Source organism: Octopus bimaculoides, chromosome 10 (assembly GCF_046866305.1).
Source record: "Octopus bimaculoides isolate indiv1 chromosome 10, ASM4686630v1, whole genome shotgun sequence".
Lineage (NCBI taxonomy): Eukaryota > Metazoa > Mollusca > Cephalopoda > Octopoda > Octopodidae > Octopus > Octopus bimaculoides.
Window position 1 is genome coordinate 41623100 of NC_142937.1, and position 5000 is coordinate 41628099.

The 5000-nt window shown below is 36.3% G+C and overlaps 1 long non-coding RNA gene across 1 annotated transcript; it reads right to left on the reverse strand.

The window, feature by feature from the left end:
* Positions 1–110: 110 nt before the first annotated feature.
* LOC128248854 (uncharacterized) lies at positions 111–2003 on the reverse strand. The gene is made up of 2 exons (XR_008264978.2): positions 1812–2003; positions 111–560 (listed from the first exon to the last, which is right to left on the reverse strand). It is a non-coding gene; the product is annotated as an uncharacterized LOC128248854 (long non-coding RNA).
* Between the last annotated feature and the right edge of the window lie 2997 nt (positions 2004–5000).

Sequence of the window (5000 nt, forward strand, 5' to 3'; positions counted from 1 at the left end):
ATCGATCTTGGTGCTAAGAATTAAGAAATCTGGCATCAATTACAGTGATGGAGTCGATGAATCACACGATTTACAGTACATGTCGAGAATTCAATCAAACATATATATAATTAAGAAATGAAAACATGCTTTTATTGGGTTCAAACGCTTCTAGCAGAGTAGACTGCCACCCTTCTCTCCTTCCAGTCAGGCGTCAACTGTCGAAGTAGCCGCTTTACACACACTTTCCGATACCCAAAGTCTTCCACCATTTTCTGTAATTCATTATTGCCATAGTCCAGTTTTACCTCATGAATTGTGCCTCATCTGTCCGCGCATATCAGTTTATCCACTCGCTGGTAATTCGTGTCAGTGATCGCAGCTGATAGTCTCCCTGAGTGTCGTAGTGTGTACTCAATGCTGGGGTCCCTTTCTTCAAACTTCTTCATCTGTCTGTACACTTTTGTACCAAATTCTTTCGTCAATTATGTCAATCTCCGTAAACAACTTGCAGATTGATGTGAATGTCAAGCCGTCTTCCATCCTTCCTTCGTTAACAACCTAATGACGGCACGTTGCTTCTGTTTAGAAGCCATTATTTGGCCACAATAAAAAAATAAAAAACAGAGGTTAAAGAATTACTACAGATTAAGAGCTTCTCTACCAATATATGCTATTTAAACAACCTATGTCAATTAATAAAATAGCTATGACTCCGTTACTTTACTTTTGGGAAAATCTCGTGTGGTTGTGTGTATGTTTGTGTGTTAGTGTGTGTGTGTGTGTACGTGTGGGTGCGTGTGTTTGTATGTGTTTGTACAAGTGTATATGAGTATGTAATAAGAGATAGATATAAACCACCAATCTGTTGCTAGCTAACAATTCGATATATATATATAGAGAGAGAGAGAGAGAGAAAGAGAGAGAGAGAGAGAGAGAGAGAGAGAGAGAGATAGATAGATAGATAGATAGATAGATAGATAGATAGATAGATAGATCGATAGATAGATAGATAGATAGATAGATATGTATTTTGTGTAGATAAGTAGCGATAGGGTAGGGAAAGAGAAAGAGAAAGAGAGAGAGGGAGAATGAGAGGGTAAGTGAAAACTAGTACTGCACTGCAATACATGTTTATGTTTATTTACATATGTCTGTGTCTAATTTTTTAAAAAATATGATTAAGTATTTTGTCTGCAAATGTATGTGTGTTCACATGTAATGATAATTGCTAACCTAACTGTAAGTTGTGAAGGACATAATTAATATCTATGTGTATATATATTTAACATCGTTATATAATTTCTGTAGATACATTTATATGAAACCAACAGGTACATAAATTACTCTGTATATCAGAACGCAATAGTAGAAATGTATGGATACATGTATATAACCTTGTGCATATAATATGTGAGCGAGTGAAATTATCAGCCAGATGGAGTTTCTTGAACACCTTTAGATAAACAATTGAGAGGAAATACTGTGATTAATAAATAGGAAATTCTACTTCATAGATTACATAAACAATTGTCCATTATGGAAGCAGACTTAATGTTTGTGGTAATAATCCTGAGGTATCTCTTATGTCAGCTGTCTCTACAGTTTGTACTGATAGAATAACAATCATTAGTATACTGAGGCGGCCAGTAGTTAAGTCGGTAGAGTGTTCGGTGATACATATTCCAGCTCAGTGCTGTTCTGAGTTCAAACACCACCAAGATTAACTTTCATGTCTTTCATGTTTCGGGCCGCGATGATTTATAGTGCAAGTAAAATGCAGGGATTGATTCTCCACACCCTCGGTCTTCTTTCTCTTAGAATTGACTCACCTCCTCTAATCAGTCAAACATGGATGCCTGTTGATCTGAAATCCGGGTAAGAAAAGAAAAAAAAAATGAAAGGTTCAGCTAGATTTTAGGATTTGTGGTTTGCGCATTGCGGATATAGTGATACAGTAAATACATGGCATTAAGTATGAATAATGTATTTTAACACATTTAAATTTAGACAACCATCTGTTACAAAACTTTGCTTCGAGTCTTGTGAAATTAATTTATAGTTTTAGTGCTATATAATGTACATATGCACGACATAATTTTTTGTAACACGTTGACAAGAGTAATGTACATACTAGTACACAGAAAGTATAAAGGTAGCATTATCTCTTCGCGTTCTGAGTTCAAATCCTTTCAGAACCCACTTTGTAGTTCTTCCTTTTGGAGTAGTAAAATGAATACTAGTCTAAGTACAGGAGGAAAATGGATAGATTTTTCGCACACCAGAAAATTTCGTTCTTCCATGCCTACGATAGAATTAATTATATGTATTTTTTTTTTAATTAGAAAAACAGACGTGTTATACCCATAAGACTACCAACGAGAATTTCTGTCAGATGTGTATTTATCGCGGAGTTACTTCTGTACAAACACTCTACTTGTCAAATTTCCATTAAATTCTATCGTTTTAGATTTTTCTAACATAATGAAAAAGTAAAAAATTTGTATAGTATGCCAATGTTACATGTTATTAGTCAAAGCAAGGCTAGTGAGGAAAATTCCCCAAGAGTGGAATCGAAAAGGGAAACTTGCTCTTGTAACACAATCTGCAACAATGGAATAAGGTGAAACTTCTCTGTGAGAAAGACGGCACAACAGATAGATCTGTTCCTAAATCTCTTTGTCCCGTGTGAACTTAGCTTTATCTTTTTGTCTCGATTACCACATTCTATTTTCCTGGTTAGTATGTCAGAACAAACAAATGTTTTAGCGCAGATTGGTTTTGAATATGTTCTCTAAAAGATGTATGTAGCAGGATGACTTTTAAAAGGAGACCTCGTCGTGGTACATGGTGTTTCTTTAGAGCAGTGGCATTTTTAGGGTAGTGATGTATATAACGCTGCAATTTCATTGTATTTACAGTTTACTGGCAAATACAGGAAGATTTTCAAACAATGCTCGATTAAAATACCATGCAACTGCTGCCCCAGTATAAAGTTAATTATCACTCGTAAGCAAGAGCACACTCCCAGTTCTACCTGTCGAGATCCCGAAGTTTTTTCCATTTTTCCACTTGACCAAGCGTGTATGATTAACTGCATCGTCTATGAGACAGAAGTCACAGCAACACTGCAAGATGAATGAAAAGAAAACTACATCGGTTTATGTGAAGATTATTTCAAAAGACGCTATGCAAACCACTTCTCATCTTTCCTGCACATCGACACAAGTAAAACCACTTAGTTAGGTAGCAACGTATGTGGTTTGAAGCCCAACTGCACAGCACATACAGTCAAGTGGAGAATGGTAGACATCCATACTATATGTAAATGGGTCTAAGAAATGCAACTTATGCGTAGCTGAAAGATCGCACATACTTTTAAATCTAAGAATTTCACCGCACTACTTAATTCCAGATCTGAAGTTTTCAGTAATTGTAAGCGTATGGACAAATTTCTTTTGGCGAACTGGAAGACCACCTTCTCTGGATTAAACTGTTGTCTCGCAGGCTTTGGACTCCTCTCCGTTGAATTATTCTGCAACAATTAGTTTAATTATGGCTGTTACGATCAAAGGGGACGCGAATCTATTTTTTTTCTTTTCTTTTCTTATTTCCGTTTTAACTTACCTTTCCCTTTTTACAGCAACCTTCATGTTTTTCGCTCGTGATTTCTCATATACTAGCGTCCTGATTTTCCTGTAAAGTAGATCATGTGCTCAGGGCCTGTAGTTTGCTTTGAGACACAATGCGTGTTATATAATAATGTTTAGACACGTGTATCCAATGCAAGAGACTGTAAGTAGCTCGTATTTTTATTCACTATACATTAAATTATATATATATATATAGTAAGTCGAATTTAAAGTTAAAGAGTTAAGGCATAGAAAGTAGGCGTTAAATGCAGTGTCCAAACCTTGTTTCAGGGCAAGACCCAGCTAGTGTGTCTGCGGAGCACGTTCACAAACTTGTGGCTATCAGGCGTTCTCAGCATTGTACCTGGTGTTATTGCATCGTTCCACGCCCACTAGGGAGCAGTGAAACTTGAAGCCGAAATAATTGTTGTGTTAATAAATGCTTTTTATATATATGTTGCGTGTCTTGTTTTCCATTTGTTTCCTTCGTTGTTCGCAAAAAAGTTCATATTCCATGTATTCGTATTTCGTTTTCCATATTTTCGTTGCTTACGTTCGGTGATGTCATGTGCACATATATGCATAAGTATATACGTTTATATGTGTGTACATATACATATGTATATATGCATATATATATCATTTATATTATTATATGATTGAACGCCACGCATCCATTTCCAAGTAATTTTTATCCTAATAATTCTGATGCGACACTTTCTATTCTATTCTATTCCATTCTATTATTCTATCACTCTTTCGTTTTCTCTCTTCTTCTCTCTAATTCTTTTTATCTTCCCTTCTCCCCCTCACGTTTTTTTCTCTCTTATCCTTTCTCTATTTTTTTCTCTCCGCTTCGCCGTTCTCTGTCTGTCACTATCTCTCCTTCACTCTTCCTCCTTTGCTCTCTCGTGGCTCCCACGTGACCATCGGCCATCTTTCTTTCCTTAACTTGTGTTTTTTCTTTCCTCCTGATACAGCTGGATGAATCAGACGTATTCTTGTCTGTCTCCTGTCTAAGCTTGCTCCTTCGTTTAGGCTTAGCAGCCCTTCCTGTTTGTTTTCACTCTCCTGTTTTTTGTTACCAATTTTGGCCCTTCGCAAAATCCCAAATTTATTTAATTTGCTTTGCGGGAGCAACTGTTTTATCGAAGGCGTATCTTGTCGCAAAATGCTCGAAATACGGATAAGAAAAACAGCCGGCAACTGATGAAAGGTCATTCTTTACGTTGCGTGTCTTGTTTTCCATTTGTTTCCTTCGTTATTCGCAAAAGAAGTTCATATTCCATGTATTCGTATTTCGTATTCCATATTTTCTCATTTTTTGTTGTTTACGTTCTGTGATGTCCTGCGTCGACATATGCATATGTATATACGTATATATGTAAG